The sequence below is a fragment of the Fukomys damarensis genome, unplaced genomic scaffold, assembly GCF_012274545.1.
Source record: "Fukomys damarensis isolate Sample0158 unplaced genomic scaffold, DMR_v1.0_HiC HiC_scaffold_2, whole genome shotgun sequence".
In the NCBI taxonomy this organism is placed as follows: Eukaryota; Metazoa; Chordata; class Mammalia; order Rodentia; family Bathyergidae; genus Fukomys; species Fukomys damarensis.
The window spans coordinates 55623779-55642073 of record NW_022900914.1 but is presented as its reverse complement, the minus strand read 5'-3'; positions in this window follow the sequence as shown (position 1 = coordinate 55642073).

The window sequence follows — 18295 nt, the reverse complement described above, 5'->3', positions numbered from 1 at the left end:
GCTACTTTTAAGGCAAAAGCATTTGTATTTGTCTTTGCACATAAAGGGCTCTCTTCTTAACTTCTAGAACCTTTTTGTCAGTGTAACTGAAGTTTATGTTCTTTATTGTACATCATTTTACTATTTAGCCTTCCTGGTTAGAATGTGCCTGTTCGTATAGCACTGAGTTCATATAATTCTTTGTGGACTCAGTAAATATACTTCATAGAGCTTGGCACACAATAAATATGTGGTAAATAGATGGTGAATTGGTGTAAATTACTATCTAGCAGATTATTTTCCTCTATCAAGAAACACTGTATCTTATTCAGCTTATTCCTTTTGTACCAAGCAGAGATAGCCACAATCTGCAGTGATTTAATGCCTGTTCTAACTGTCTGGCTCTGGATTTATCATTTGCTTTTGGGCTTTGCTGTTTTGAGGGGGAAAAAATCACATTTGGAACACAGTCTTTGTTCTGCATGCATAATTACAATTTTTAAGGGTAATCATTTTCATGAGGACTTTGTCAACTCAATTAAAACATTAATTTGTGCAGTTCTGTGTTTGTAGGTGTGGTGCAGATTTAATTTGCAGGTAGAACCACAGATTCACTTAATGATGCTGAAGCCATAAGAGTAATAACATTAGGAATTGCAGAAGTTCAAGAAGCAGATATGAGCTTGTTTTAGAAAAATAAGTTCCTAAATCTCGATTTGAAAATTTTATCTCCCTTCACCTTCCTGTCCACACATACCTGTTGGTGACTATAGGAACACACTTAACAGAAACGAAGCAAACTACAGATTCTGTTCTTATATGTCACCAGCCTCTGTGTAATATTATTACGTATGTAAACTTTGGAAGAACTGCCTTTAAACATCTGAGTGAAATAGGGAAAATTCTTCTGCTAATTATGTTATCTAGGACTGCCTTTTCAAGCTCTTACTACCTGAACCCCACTTCCCAGCTGCAGTGACCCTTCAGTGCTTGGAACGCAGCTCAAGACCCTCACGTATGCTGTGACATCTTCCTCAAATGTTCTTTCCCTTTGTTTTCATGCGATTAAATTAAACTCAGACTATAGCTCTCCATACAAGTAACTAATTTCAAAGTTTTTCCTGACCCATTAATCTAAGTCATTGTGTTAGAGCACAATGTAGTTTTTCTTCATTGATTTTGCAAATGCTTTAAATCCATGCTTATCTACTTATTTAGTTTGATATCTGCCTTTTATACCGAGGCAAAACAAAATATATTTTGTTCACTTCTATGCTCCCATAGCATAAAATATTTGTCTGTAACTGCTACCTAATAATTATTTGTGTTAGAAAAATGCAACTTTCAGTCTCTTGTTGAGTAATTACAATTCTGTCAAAGGTAGGTATGATTTCCTCATGTAAGCGCCGTTAATCTCTTCCCTCCCTGTACCTACTTCTCCACCCATTAAGAAATACATCTGTCGGTCCAGGGAATTAGATCAGTGGTTCTGCTGCCTGCTTCACACGTGCAAGGACCTGTGTTCGATCCCTGGTACAAAAAAACAAAACAAAACAAGGAAATAGATCTGTCTTCTTTTCCCCTGAATTGGGGCTCGTTTTCTCAACAGGATATGGAAAAAGGACACGTGCCAGCTGCAAGTCTGCCTTTCAGAGAGGGCTTGCATTTCCTCTTCCTGACTTTCAGCAGCCAGTACATATAAGAAGGCAGCCAGGAAAGACAACTGAATGAGAAAGAGAGAGGTGCAGACTACATGGAGGAGTATTGGGATGCCAAACATGTTAGAACAACTTTCTTCTCCTTCCGCCTAATCCAGCTGCTGGCTAATTTCAACAACCAAGATAATAACTCCAGCCAGTACCAAGTGGGGCAAAGAAATGTCCCTGCTTAACTGTGCTTAAATTCCTAATATCAGAATCATTAAAAAAAAAAAAAAGAATTACTAATCTCTTAAGTTTAGATGCTTTGTTATATAACATCAGAAAACTGAACCTGTGGCCCTCTAGGATTGTTAACTTCTCTTCTTTTAGAGAAGACAAAAGTGAATTTCAGTGAAATTTATGCAACCTTTCCAAAAATCATAATTAGTAAAAAGAGGAATCCAAATAATGTTCACTAATGTAAACTAATTCTTAGTTTACAGCTGTTTGCCACTAGCACAGTTTCTTCACTGCCAGTCAAATGTATGCTCCAAGCTATTCACTGCAATGTTGAAAATATTTGATGCATGTTGCAAAATATAGACCCCTACATAGGAGTTATTTTGGAAATGGAGAAATTAATAGACTGGGAATCTAAAGACCTGGGTTAGAGACTAAGACTTCACTCTGAGCATGATTACTTCTTCTGATAGAACATAGCTTCAAGGTCTTAATGAATTTTAAATTGTGAAGAGCAAAAGATATGTTGGCAAATAATCATCTTAAAATTTAGAATTTGATTTGCAACATTTTGAATTATTTAAAGGTTTATCTGCATTGCAATCACCATTAACATTTAATGTATGGTGTTTATGCTGGCACATTAGGATTACAATAATATAATTTCAATTGTAATTCTAGAGGGAACTAATGCTCTGGGGAAGAAACAAATTATCTTAGTTTTAGTAATGATCAAACAAGATAACATTTGATAAGGTATGGTCAACTCATAAGTTCTGAAATTTTCTCCACACTGAAAGTTTCCCCTGAACTCTATATACTACAAACTCAGGGGTGAAATTCACAGTTAGCAAACACTCACCTAATTTCATACCGAGGTAACTCCCTGAATCCATGGGACCAGGCCATTCATTAATGAAATTACTAATAAAATAGAAAAGATGGCAAGTATAAAGGGCTAGATGCTTCAAAACCAAGAAAGAAAACCCTTGTGGAGGAGATAGAAGATTTAAATACTTGGAAGAAGAAATTTTTTTTAAATTAATTTTATATTTTGGCCAGGCATCAGAGCAACTCAGAGGTTAATTAGGTAAAAAATTATCAATGTTATATTGTCATTAGTCATTGGCTTCTTCCAACTTAGTTTGACTCCTCAAATGCTTCCACCTGACCATCTGATTGGTTCTGCCTCCTTTAAAAATACCACAAGTTGGAAGGCATTGCTAATCAATTTTGCTGATAAGAAAACCAGAGAAATCCAAAATAGTTGTAGCTAAAGTTGATACTTTGCCTGCAGATCTGTGGACTCAAAAATAATGGCAGAACCTGTGATAGACTAACTAGTCTTCCAGGATATGAATCTCTGTAGATTTTTACACCCTGCAGCTATATATCATTTCTGAAGCCAAACTAATCCTACTACTCTTTTCTTGTCAGCACAATGAGTAGTTCATCTTCCTCTATAGCAATAAGGGAGAGAAATCTTCTGGATGGGCAGAAAACAATTTAAATTCAGTGACACCTAAGAGAAAAAAAACAAATTGACTATAACCCATCTAGACTGCAGCTTAGCAATGAGGATGAAGTTAAAATTAATATAAAAACTTTACACTATCATTTTTTACAAATAAAAGTTTCAAAGAAGGAGTGCAGGAGGGACATAGAATTTTGCAACAAACAGAATCAAATCCAAAACGTGTACTGTGCTATGAACTACTTTGAATTAAGGTGTAATGGAATACTCACATCTTGCCAATCAGACTGTTCAAGTATCTGAGAAGTAAGGTCTCTGTGGTATAAAAAACTTCAGTCATCAATGGAATTTACCGAAAACACCATTTTTCATTTTACTTCCTAGATATTCTTATTTATAGCCATGTTGACCACTGACCTAGAGAAGCTTGAAATCCCATTAGAAATCCCAAAGGCTCTGAATTATAGTCATTGTGTCTGCACTCTATTATTCTATATAGAAAATCAAAAAGTATACAAAACCTAAAGGATAAAGTCAAAGAGGAAAAATATCTCATCTTTTTCTTTCACATTATCCATTTACTTTGGAAGAAAGGTAGTCCTTCAGAATCATAATGGAGTTATGAAATTCTGTATTTACTAGTATAATTGTCCTGCTGGGTTTTCACAGTGTGGTGAACAATGGAAGATCTGGCCAGCAAATTATGAATCCCAAATCTGCCAAGACCATCACTCTCTGCTGAAGTCCTGCCTTCCCCCAAATCAGTTCTATAGAACCCAGCTTAGTATAGAACCAGTATAGAGAACATTGTTAAAACTTCTTTGATTTTTTTATACATAATTTTACCTTAATGGGAAACTCCTCCACTCCTTATTGACCTTGTTAGATCCTAAAACGGATCTGTACTACTGCTATCTCAATAGCTATTGCACTTGCCAGCTAGAAATCTACTCAAAGAAATGATGCGAAGACAAAATGTCTTCCATTTTCTGCTCAAAACAATAGGACAGAGAAATGCAGAACTGAAAGGTAGCATGTGCCTTTATGTAATCATTGCCCAGGGAGATTTTGCTGTGGTTTTTTTTTTTCCTCATGTATGTGTCTTACAAACAGCACAATGCATACGAGTGTTACTACTTTCCTCAAACTCCTTGTATTTTCTGTGTGGAACCACTTACACTCCTTGAGTCCCACTGCTTTTAAGTTACCTTATGTTCTTGAGCTCATATGAAAGTGGAATATACTTAATGTCTTAGTCTAATTCCATAAGTACTATTTTAAAATAATCTAGCATATGAAATGTTTAACCCCAAAAAGGACAGACTTGGCAAATTTTAGGTCTCAGTGATCACATACTCTTTGGGAAGGGTCATCATACCATGTGTACAAAGTATTGTTTCCTACATGCCATGCAAGGAAAGTCTCCTGTAGTTTATATAAGATCATATATACAGTACAAGTTATGTTTTAATCTTATTCATTAAATTCACTCTCATTCACCATAAATTTCTTGTAGAGCACACTTATAAATATTCCTCCAAGAAATTGTCTTAAATGGTCAATGAAAAATCTGAATAGAAAAAAAGAACCTTCCTGAGCTATCAAAATAGATGTTAGCAAACTACAAATTATAAAATAGAAATACGGACCAGCTATAGAGCAGATGGGACAAACTGAGGAAGAAGTCATCTGTAGACTAAGTAATTCTTTTCTCAAAGTGTCTGAAGGCACTTTAAAAGTCTGAAGGCAAGTGGAGAACATGATGGAAGTGAGATAATTTTTTCAGAATCCTTTTACTAACAAGAATCAAGAAGATTCTGAGTGAGCATCCATGGGGGTATGAGAATAAAAGCTAAGCTGTGTAATTAAAAGCTTTGAATGATGCTTGAATTGACTTCTAAATAGAATGAATGTATAAGTTGTGGACCCAAACAAATTTTTAAAAAATAAAAAGAGGATTTATTTATCATTGTACCATGCAAACAAATAGGTAAATCAGTAGTGTGTTGAACAAGTTTGTTTAGTTGCCCTTTCTTCTAAGAAAAGTAGTAATTTAAATAATAACTTAGGATTTCCTTCAGTCTGAGAGAATGCTCATGAAGTCTGAAGACCATTTTCCTAATTTAAACAAGCAAGAGCATAAAGGAAATGTTCGGGGATTGAAAGACCATATTGTATTTCCTTTGTAATTCTCAATCAACAGATACTAGTATAAATACTGGGAATTGTTGCGTGGCATTCAGCCATGTCCCTAAGTTAGGAAAATCACACTGTGTTCAGCCAAACCTCACTAATGTGGAAAATGGAATTTGCTGCAAAGAAAGTTCCAAACCCTAAAGAAACAATGCCTCATCCCAAGAATGATGCATTTCCCCAACTCTAGTATTTGTAGATAAAATGCTAGAAAGAAGGTTAAAATACTGACCTTGTATGTACCTTGAGTATAAATAGCTAACAGAACTCCAGAATTTGTATTAGTGTAAAACTTTTTAGAAAATATAGGAAAAAAACATTCATGGAGCAGAAAAGTTCTTTAGTTAAGCATACACATAACCACAGATTCCACCTTACCTTCCTCAGTCTGGTAAATAACTAAATTGGTGATAGAAAATAGACCACTTCCCAGTATAGCCTACCATTTAATTAAAAAAGTTGGAAACTTTGTTAATGAAAGAATACAAAAAGATCTTCCTACACTGAATAGGGAACAGGTTTTATAATAGATTTTTTAAATGTATGTTTACCGTCAGTTTCTTGTGAGTCAAGCATCCAGGGATAGATAGCTTGCTAGGTCCTTGATTCAGACTCCCCTCAGCCTTGTCAGGCACCCTTCCAGTCTGAGGGATCACTTAGAAAAGACTCTGCTTCTTTGTGTTGTGTTTCGGGAAGATTTACTTATGTATCCTAAGTACATTTTACAAATCAAGTTATTTGCAATTTTAAAGAAAGTAAACTAAAAGGCAGCAAACAGGGGCCTTCTTTCTCCCTGGCTATAGGCTGGAGTCTTGTCATCGGATTCTCGTGGTGAACTGCAGTTTATTTTCATGTAACCCTCCATGTAGGTAGTTTTCAATAAATTGGTTTGCTTCTTGAAGATTAGCAGAGGATTCTCTGCAGTTGGCTAAGATGGAGTCAAAGAAATGGATACATCTACTTATACATAACTTACAAAAGAGGCATAAAATCGTTTGGCAAATATCTTAGTTACTTTTCCCTCATTGCTGAGACAAAATACCTGACACCCAAAGTTAAAGGAGGAAAGGTTTATTTGGGTCATGGTTTGTCAGAGTTTCAGTCCATATCTGCTGGTTCCAAGGCAGTGTGTCATATGGCAGAGGGGCTTCACAGAGGAAAAACTGTTCGCAGCGCCCACCGGGTAGCAAAAGCAACAAGGATCTTCCTGCCCTTTTTATCTTATTCAAACGACTTAGAGCAAAGTAGCACTCACACCCTTAATCCCAGGGCCCTCAGGCCTAGCCCCGCCATGAATCAATCACACAGTCTAGTTTCAGCCACCTCTGAAAAAGAATGAGGCTTTGGGGGAACGTATAACTCAACCCTAACAGCAAATTACCTGGACCAATGGTGCAGAACTTGTGGCACATGTACTGCAGTGGGTACACAGAGCCCGCTCTGTCAGCACTGGAGCCAAGTCAGCCCAGCCAAGGTTTGACAAATGATATGCATATGTACATACATGTTTATATGAGCAGGAATACAACAGTGAAGATCACATTAATTCTGCAAAAGCATGCCAGATGAAAACATGTACTTTTTGACAAAAAAGCTGTTTTTATCATTGAAGACTCTGAAATTGGGTTTTTCAGGCAAAAATTGTTAATTATGAATTTTTTTTTTTTTTTTTAGCTAAAACCTCAGTCAGTATTCAGGTCTAATTGCAGTGTTGACACTTTGAGATAAAGAAGTGGGTTTTGGGTTGCAGTTTGGGCCCTTGTCTATGAAAGATTCACCATCAGTGACCTAAACAACGAGATTATTTTGTATCACTTATGCTGTGCTATATCCATGAAAAGCAAGTCACAATTTCCATTCAAGCTTAAGGGCAGGAGAATACAGAAGAGTAAGCAGAACACAAGTGGGTCACCTTGGGGTGTATCTGCCAAGCACTTAAGCCAGCCCTGCAGAGATGTACCTAGAAACTCTTATTGGTATGGGCCAGTGCTTATCTATTTGTTAAAGCTTTGTGGTTTTAGCAGTAAATAAAAGCAGAATGAAAAGTCTCAGCTGAGTTTCACTTGCAGAAAAAGTCACAACACTTGAAATTTAGGAAAAGATTCTATGCAATAAAAAGGAGGATTTGAATGAAGCATGGAAGAGATATGGGGATTGCTTATGAGGGAGATTTACTGTATTTATAATAAATACACTTAGACATCAAATTATTTGCAACCCTAAAGAAAGTAAACTAAAGCTAATATAAGGCAAGGAAAAACAGGAGATAAGAAAATACAATATCAAATGAAAAGAACCTGGTGAAAAACAAATCAAGACAGAAAACGCTATAGAAAAATATTTAGATGATGCTACGAATAATAATAATAATAAAAAAAAAACAATCAGGCTGGGATTTAGCTCAGTGGCAGCATACCTTCCTCAGTCTTGAGTTTTATCCTTGGTTTTAAAGGAAAAATCAACAATTTAGAAATGCAATAATTGAATTGGACAGCAAGCTTACTTGTGGCAGGTAAAAGGAAATACAAGTATGCCTAATATTTTCATCAATTGCATATAAGCATATGATAATTTCTCCTCAAGGTTAAATTGATAAATATGGACTTACAATATTTTCAAAAATTTGAATATAACCATAAGTAGTACAAATGTCCATCTGCAAGATACCACTTCACTAGAAGAAGCTATTTCTGATTTACACAACATCTGGAAAGAGTTATACCTCAAGAAAATGAAAGACAAAAATATATAACTGAAGTAAAAGTAATAAATCCATTATGATAACTCATTTTATGTGATTAACTTTGCTTTTAAAAAAAAGTGCTCTGTGTATCCATTTTCCTATGAATGAATACATATTGAAGATATACTCCTAAGTGAAATAAATAAGTCACACATGTGTAAATACCGAATAGTTTCCCTGGTGTGAATAATCTGCAATAATACATAAGATCCTAATAAGATTACTGACATTTAGAAATGGGAAGAAAGGAGCTAAAGGTGTAGGGAAGGTGGGATGGGTAGGGGAAGGGTAATAAAGGAAAAGAAAAAAAAATGTGAGATAATGAAAAGATGAAAATAAAGTGTTTGTAGATGGAGAGGGGAGGAGGAGGTGAAGGGAGGGCAGGGGTAAGGGGAAAAAATGAGAATCAAGACTTGTCATGTAGAGGTTCAAGATCCCAACAATGAATGTAACTGTACTGTATCCCGAAAATGTACCAATAAATTCAATTAAAGCTGAAAAAAAAAAAAGAAAAAAAAGTGCTCTAAATTGAGATTTTTAAATACACAATCCATGTGTTAGAAAAATCACAACCAAATTTATATGCAGAAAAGTTATTAATTTAATAAGGCTGGACTATGTCAAGACTAGGGAAAATAGGTCCACTTTTTAATAAGAGAGCTGTCAAAGAATTTGCATATATTTTTAACCCACCACAACCTTTTCATGCTTCTATTGTTTTCTCTTCCAGGATTGGATCTGAGAGAGAAGAAATTAGAGAAAATGGAATCACTGTATTTGGCTGTTGTTGATGGCAGACATCCACCTTCCATGAGGCAAGCATCTTTTCATGGGTGCATTTGATCTATCTTTGGAAATGTATTCTGAAGCCACCTTCCACTCTGCCTAGTTCCATGAAGAAATACAGCAATTTTTGGCTTAATCCTTGCAGTCTTCTTCTCTAATTCCTGATTATATCAGTGCTGCCATCCACATCCTCTTACTATAAACCTCTGCCTATCTAGAGACGTGATGTGATGGTGGGTTCATGTGTGCCCCTTAGCAAGCACTAGTACCCTGGGAAAGAATACCACTTTGTCCAGCAAATGGTAGAAGCAATGCTTGCCTAACTCTATCGGATCCTTCCTTGTTTCACCATCCTAGGTAAATCCAGTCTGCTCCTTTTTCCTGTGTTCTTTGTGTTAGAAGCAGGTGCTGTATTTTCTTTGTTCAGGTCTGCCCACGAGATTCCAATGACACACGTACGATTCATCCAAAACTCTCACCATGCTTCACAGTCTGATGCTTAAGCCTAGGGTGAGAGACAACGAAGGAAGCCAATTATATCTGTACTTACACAAACTCATTTCAAACAATCTCCTTTAAAATTTCAACCTTTTATAAATGTGAAAGATAGATACATGATAGTGAAGGAATGAGGTAGGAACAATTCTAATATATATTGGAAGCTCTGCATAAATGTGTTTAGAATTTATCTTTAAAGTGCATAAAAATGTCTCAGCTGTTTCCCTGAGTTTTGCGGCTTTGGGCAAAAGTCTGAATAGAGAAAAGTTCATTTTACAATTATAAAATTATCAAATTGATGTAATAAACACTGTATCTAAAACCTAATTTCTACAATTAACAGCTTTTAGAGGTAGTTTTGATATTATGCCAATTTTATTGCCTTGCCTTAGGTAACATAGACAGTGAAATTGCTAGAAAGCATATTCTGAGATGTGGACTTGCCAATGAGAGACCCACTGGGCAGTTTCCCAAGGACCATGCCCAAAAGTGGGTCGGGTGGAGGTAGCAGGAGTGGTCAGAGCAAGAAATAAAAGTAAGTAGAATATGAATGTGAAGTGTTATTCCAAGTCTGGGGCTCTCCCTGGGGTCAGTTTCTACTTCTAAACCAAATTGTTTAGAAACACACACACACATGGTTCATCAATGAGAACATAATATGAAGAAAGTGCCTACAATCTCATGAAAACTAAGGTGACAAAACAGACCATTCCAATTAAAATTGGAGGACTGTTTAATAGTAGATAGTTTAATAGAAATGGGATAATGCATAATTTCTGTTAAAATATTTTTTCACAATGCTATATTTTTGAATACACCAATATGATGGCTAAGTTAAAATGATGAATTAGTGGTTAAAAAATAATTGATAACTTAAAAGTAAGAATAGTAATAATAATGAAGATGATTTAATACATGACCCACAATCCTCAAATTCAAATAGTAAGTGAGTCCCAAACAAAACATAGAATATGCAAATCCATTTCTATTAGTAGATTCAAGATTGCCAATTAAGTGTTAGGAAAATAACTTAACTCATCATGTTAATACAGTTTATTTAAATTTTAATAGGTTTGTAGTTTTATTTTGAAACATCATTTACTTTCACATTAAAGTCATGGACATGCACACTCAAAGCATTCTGGAATTACTTATTTAAATAAAATTGTTATGAATAATTTGATTCAACATTGGTATCCATGAAAATTTGCTAGAAGTTCCTTTCTCTATATCCGGGTTTGATGAATATTAGTATATTTCAGGCATATACTCCTGGGAATATTTCATCACACAATCAGAAGGGTTGAAACTTTCTTGTAGAATTATAGTATAATAAGTCATTATGGTTCCAGTTTGCATCATAAAACTATAACAAATATTTAAATGCTAATTTTATAAGCATTCCATAAACACACCACAAAATAATTTTATATCAAATAAAAGCAACCAAAAAATAAAATTTGTGACCAATACATTTGCAAAAGAAAGGAGACACATAATCAGCATAATATTTTGCAGGAGAGTGAAACTCCATGATTATAAAAGCCCCAAAGGAAGCACTATACTGAATGATATCTTTTGTAACTCTGCCATGAAAATATAAGCTTCTATAATTTGAGTTCCTTTCTGCTTTTCTAAAAATGACATTAATAATGTCAAGGTGAATTAAATTACACAGCTTTTATTTTATATGTAGATAAAAGAGTGATCTTTAATTTAGTAAGTTTAAAATAAACTTTGCCTGGGAGAGCCTGAGAAACTCAAGATCTGTAATAGTTGATGAGATAAAGAGATGGAAGCAGCCACACATTTTCATTAAATTTGCATTCCCCAATCCAAAAAAGGTTATATTTGGTCACTGAAGTAAGACTTAAGTGCTGAAGCAATTGCCAAGCCTAACATTACTATTTGTCATCTTTAATATATCATGGATAGTGAGAAGCATTAAACAATTTAACATGGAGAATTTTTATCTTGATTTTGAGAAAATAAATTTAGTTTCTGGAAACCCCAAATCAATAAAGTTTATATGAATTAAAAGCACAATTCTGAGCCTCCGCTTTGAAGAGAGAAGTTCACAATGTTAAAAAAAAATCAATTAGAAATATATAGACATACCTGTAATAGTTAACTGATACTGCATTTAAAAATAACCACCAATTTGGAAGCCCAAACCAATAGAAATGCATTCGTTCTCATTTCTAGAAGCTCCAAATCTGAAATTGAGGTATAGGCGGGTTTCTTCTTTCTGAGAGCTTACAGGCAGCATTCCTTCTAACACCTCCCTTTAGGCTTGTGTGGTTGTCAGCTTCTTTACATTCCTTGATTCATGGACCCCTCACTCCAATTTCTGTCTCCGTTTTTCCCATGAGCTTTTCTCCTGTGTATCTCTGTATCAAATATTCATCTCCTTTCGCTCTCAAGGACATTAAACTATAGATGTAGAGTCCAAGTTTAATCCAGGATTGATCTTATTTTGAGATCTTTAATTTTACTACAAAGACTCTATTACCAAATTAGGCAACCTTCACATATATGCAGAGGGTTAGGTCTTGGACCTTTTTTTAGAGGATATAATTCAACACCCAGCAATATCTGTTAACAATCATGAGGGTTTGGAATCATGCCGTTTAATGAAAACTTGAGCAAATTAGGAAAACCAATCTAAAGAAAGAGATGCTAGACCATGATCACACATTGATATTTGAAACACTCTTGCCATTCCAGTTAGATGACTTTGCATGTATATATGTTTTGACAAGGCAGTGGCTAGACATAACATTTCTAGTGTTGCTTCCAAATTTCATGTTTTACAGTACAATCTAAACCAACACCAGATTTATGGAACTTTTGCTAACTCCACAGTCCTGTACATCAGAATGTTAAGCTAATATAGCCAATTCAGTTTAGGGCTTAATTTTCTAAGTTCCTGAAGGGACATTATAAGATGTACAAAGTAATTGAGATCCTATATCTGCTATTCTGCTATTTCAGAATGGCTTACGAAACCACCCAGTTTGGTAGAGAACTAAAGAACTGAAGCTAAGTAACTGGGGCTAGACAATTAGTAAAAAGGTAATATTACTGAACTCCCTAATCACTATAATCAATATTAGGCAAAACAATTATCTCACATAGTATTTCAGGCCTGCAGGTTCTTCCAGGGAGGTAGATGAGCATAAGTCAACAGCGTAAGTTAAGCACCAGGTTAAGATTGTGGAGCTAAACATTAAAGTTGAACTTAAGCTCCAATCCTCATCAAAATAAGCAGACTAGCTAATATATATTTTTAAAAGATTGTTTTTTATTCCTTTTTGCCTATGATAATGATTTCTTCCTGATTTATACAAAATATACTAATAATGCCATTAATTTATTTTCATAACACAAGAGAAGTCTCAAAATTAACACGCCAGCCAACACAAAATGATAAAATTGATTTTTAAGCTACTATACTCCACCAAGTACTTTCCTCCAGCTTTCTTTCCTTACTTAGCAAAGTTTGAGAAGAGTTATTTATAGTCTTTAATTTCTTTACTTATGAACTCATTCAGTTGTTACCTAGATTCTACACCATCATTCCACAATAGCTGTTGTATCATGGTCTTTAATGACTTTCCAATAGTTAAATCCTACCAATAGGCATTTTTTATTCTTTTATTAGCTTAATTATAATTATCAACCATATCGTCCCTATAGAGAAACTCCTCAATGATGCTTAGTACTACTCTTCATTTTCTTCCTACTTCCAAGCATGCATGTGCAATCTATTTGGCCAATTTTCCACTTCCATTCAACCTCACTGAGGTTCTGTTTTGGAAATATTATGCGATCCATTCATTTTATCTCTTTTATGTCTAATGGCTTATGTGCGATCGACCCTTATCGATAAGTAAATTTGTTACTTTACTTCCATTCTGCTGCCTCTCTGTGTGTCACTTACTGATTTCTTCAGTAACAATAGCACCCTTATTTTCCTGGCCACAGGAACTTCTTTAACTCTCAGTGACTGAACACATTGTGTGTGTGTGTGTGTGTGTGTGTGTGTGTGTATGCATGTATGTGTGCACACTAAATAAATACAACTTTGAACTACATCTCAAAAAAATGGGATGACATGCTTTTACAAGTTCAGAAAACTTTCAAGATGCTTATGAAAACCAAATAACTAGCCACTCTAGGACATAGCTGGCACAGATGATTTGTGCTTAAAGGGTATTCCAAAGCATTGAATTTCATTACTTCATACTCTTCTGTGATCTAAGCTAGCTTGTTTGGGTTTTCGGTTTTTTTTAGTTAAATGTAATGGCAATAAGACTAACACAGGCACTTTGTGTTCTCTTCCCACAGACTATATTGACTCCTTGAGCCCAAATCACTTTTAAAAAAATACATATGGAGGGCAGGGACAAGGTGAAAAAATGAGAACCAGGACTTGTCATGTAGAGGTACAAGATCCCAACAATGAACGTAACTGTACTGTATCCCTAAAATGTACCAATAAACTCAATTAAAGCTGAAAAAAATAAAAAAAGTACATATGGAATAGAGAGGCTGCATCCAGATAGCTGTATTATCTCTTCTCTACTGCTGAGATGCTAGGTAGGGACTCTCTTCTATAAAGTATTAGCCCCACCAAGTACCCAAGTAAATAAATTGTTCCCTTTACCTTTTTCTAGTATGTTTGGAATGAACAATGACTTAATATATGTATATATATATATATACATATATATATATATACACACACACACACACACACATATATGTATATATACATATACATATGGCATATAGTATACTATATACACACATATACTATATATATATATATACCAGAGATCAAACTCAGGACCTTGTGCTTACAAGGCAGGCAGCAGATCCAGTGAACTAGATCCCTACCCCGGGGTTGTTATATATTCTGAGTCACTTGCTTAAGTACAGCTACTATGGGTAGTATATGGTTCTCCTTGTTGTCTCTCCTCTGCCTGGCAGCTGGAGACAGCAGGCAATTCAGAAATTATAGTTTTAAGTATTTTCTTGTTACATTTAAAAAGGCACAAAACACTTTTCTTAATAGCACTATATAGAAATGTTTGTGTGTGCACAGCTACAAAAGTCTTAGGAAAATATGTGAGAGAAAACATAATTTGCTATGTTAATTGTGACCATCTATACTCCAAAATAAAAGAGACAACAAAACCCAAGAAAACCTATTTAGCTTGTCTTTTTCTTCATAGAAAGCCATCCTAAAACCCTTTTATAGTCTTTTAAATATATTGGGCTTCAGATATATTTCTGGGAAAATAGTTTGAGCTGAAACACGTAGTCTGATCAGAGAGTACAAACTGAACTTGTATACCTTAATGTCACCTTTACCTAAAAGCTCTAAAATTGTTATTTATGTTAAATCATAAAAACACATGCAATGGTACAACAGTTAGAATGTTTAAACACACACAAAAAAGCATTTGTAGGACATATCCAAGTATCTAGTTTCATTTAAGCAGTATAAAAGATTTTTTAAATTTGTGAAGCCAAATTATCTTCTTCTTCCAGATATAATTCAGATACACATGTATAATCAGAATATACATATAGTATTATAATACAGTATTATAATTATATCCAGATGTCATCCCAATAGTTTCGTGCTGTCACGAGACAGAGCTTCTGGAAGGTGATTGGATTGCTGGGGTGTCACAATCATCAGGGGATCATTCCACTGATTAATTTAGAGCTAGATGTGATTTGAAATTTGAAGTCTAGTCTAAAGAAGTGGGTCCCTGGGGATGTGGGCTGGAAGGGTGTATCTCTGTCCTGCGCTCCTGCCTCCATTCTCTCTGCTTCCTGGATGCCATTCCATGAGCAGTGCTCAAGTTGTGTTCCCTTAACACCACTGGACTATATATTGGAGCTCTTCAAACCATGATTCAAATAAAACCTCTCCTGCTTTAATTTTTTGATGTTTGGTATTGTGTCCCAACAATGAGGACAATAATAAAGACTGTATATGACTGTTATGATCAGGGAGTGAAAACTAAAGAAATAACATTACAATGGATCCTCTCCCATCCTATTTACCAGGTCTGGCATTGTGCCACTTCTGGGTCTTCTCCAAAATCAAGATGACCACAACAGGTAAACATTTTGAAATGATTGAAGACATTTGCTCAGCCACGACACTGCACTAAAGGCTCTGATGAAAGACTTCCAGGACTTCTTCAGAAAATGGCAAGAAAGATGGGATAAAGGTGAAAGGGAGAATTTCTGTGGGAAATCGTAGCAATGTGTCTTTTATTATAATAATTTTGTGTTTAAAAATGGTTTTAACATTCACCGTATTTTTATCACACCTTATAGATCTCTGTGTTTTTCAGAAAATTCTTTACCTTACCCAAACACAGTGCTTATACTCAGCGATGCATCACCTTCCCCTAAAAGTACACTATCCTTAGTCTCAGTCACTCAAAGATATATAGATGTGGAGACTATGTCTTCTCCAGTATGGAATCGTGATTTGTCAAGGAAGAAACTCATTGTTTTAACACTTTAAAAAGTTTATTTCAGAATGATCTATAGAACCTTATCTAGATGAAGGTGCTATCAGTACTTCTCATAGGATACCACTAAGTTTTGCTGATAGGAATCCACCAGTAAAAGCTGCAAAATTCAAGTCTCCTTACCTAAACTGAGATCATCAGAAAAGGAGTGCTAGAGAAGTGATGAACTTTACTAAACCACTTCCTATTTCCAGGATGACTTCTTTTGCATTTAAAACTTCTACTTTAATTCCCAATGTGTCAATTTTTTTCTTCAAATCACTGCTTTCACTATATAGAAACAGTACTTTAAAATCAATTATTTCTTTTTATTTCAATATGGTAGAGCGAAGCCATATAATTTTAAGCAAACTCACTATGCCTATCTATACTGAAGTGTTTGGGCTACGGAAGATGTGCTGTTTTCTTCTAAGTCTTTCCTCAGGATCCACACATCAGATACTCATCTCTTTTCTCAAAAGAGCACACCATGGCTGCTGTGTTCCTCTCTTTCTCTTCTTCAAGGAAGAAACTCTTAATTGAAGCATCTCTTTCACACACACACACACACACACACACACACACACACACCCCACACCTCCTATCAGGAGGGAAAGCAAAACACTAATTTTCAAAACTGTATACTTCAACTCAACATTGATAATTTTTTCCATTTAAAAACAAATGTATCAGTGGATGGTGTGGACAGATACACAGTTTATACATTAAGTTAATCATCACATCTCACCCATCCGAGGAGCCGTATATATACACAGTAAAATGATCCAAACTGAAGGCACGATAGCTTCTCTTTTTATTCAGAAAAACTCAATTACATTCATTAAGTTATATTCCTTAAGCAGAAAAAGATGAAGCTATATTTGCCAAGATTTTCTATAAGAGCATTTTTGCTTTTTCACCAAGGACCAAAGTTAGAAGTCAAGGAAAAAATGTCCTCCCAACCCTAGAAAGGAGATTGTTTGATTAGGTATGGATTAAAGTTCCTCCTCAGCTGATATATGCATGACACAGAAAACAAAGAGTTACCAGTCACTGAAAATAAAAATGTCAGAGGAAACAGTCTCCTTCTCTTTTGCCCATATTTGTGAAATACAACCTTGCAACACAAATAGCGATAATTTAGTGCTCCAGTGTAGGATGATATTCCATGAATTTCTTAGCCTGGTGTGATATCACAGGCTTATAACCCTGGCACTTGGGAGGCTGAGGCAGGAGTATTGCCATGAGTTTAAGGACAGCCTGAGATGCGCAGTGAGTTTAAGGCCAGCCTGAACTACATAGCAAGACTCTCAAAAAAAAAAAAAAAAAAAAACCCAAACCCAAACAAAACAAAACAAAAACCAGAAACACAAAGAACTTGTTTCTGACTTGAGAGTAACTCCACAAAACAAAAGGCTTGAAGAATTCCAGAGGTTTTTCTTTTAATTTTTAAGAATTTTTATTAGTATATGTTTGTAGTACCTAGTGATTCCATTCTTTGTGGGGAGTTGCTACCTTGAGTAGAAATAATTGCTATTATTGTTAACTTTCTGTACCTCTTATTGATTGATTGATTCGCAGTGCTGGGAATCGAATCTCAGATCTCATGCATAATAATCAAGTGTTCCACAACTGAATACATCACCAGCCCTTTTTGCCTCTTTTCTGGTCAATTTACTGGACAAACCCTGCAGACACACTAGATAAGCCTTGATTGAGAGGGTTGTTTGGCTGTTTGTTTATTAAATAGTATTTAGTGATTTTTAACTGGGTTGTTCAGATAGCATCCTATAAATGAAATAATTGCATATAAGATTTTTTTATTGGTCAGCTTCTGCTAAGTTTTACAGCAGTAACAATATTACCACGGCTTATACCAATGCATTTCATTTGTTGTTCACATGAATATGTCAGTTTCTGAGCAGTAATTTTAAAGACCGACCTAGTCTTGTATTAGCCCATTCATGGAGTCCACATTTGCTTTAAGCTACACAAAGACAAAACATTGACCTGGGCCCTCCTTATAGATTAAATTCTTAAAGTGTCGTCTTTTCTCATACCCTGACTGCAGGTGGGGAAGTGCAGTGCTGAGGGAAATGTTGACTTATTTCTCCCAGATATGAATGTAAAGAACACTATATCAGCATTTATATGGCTATAAACTTATTTTTCCTCTCCCAAACTTACCACTTTACAATGA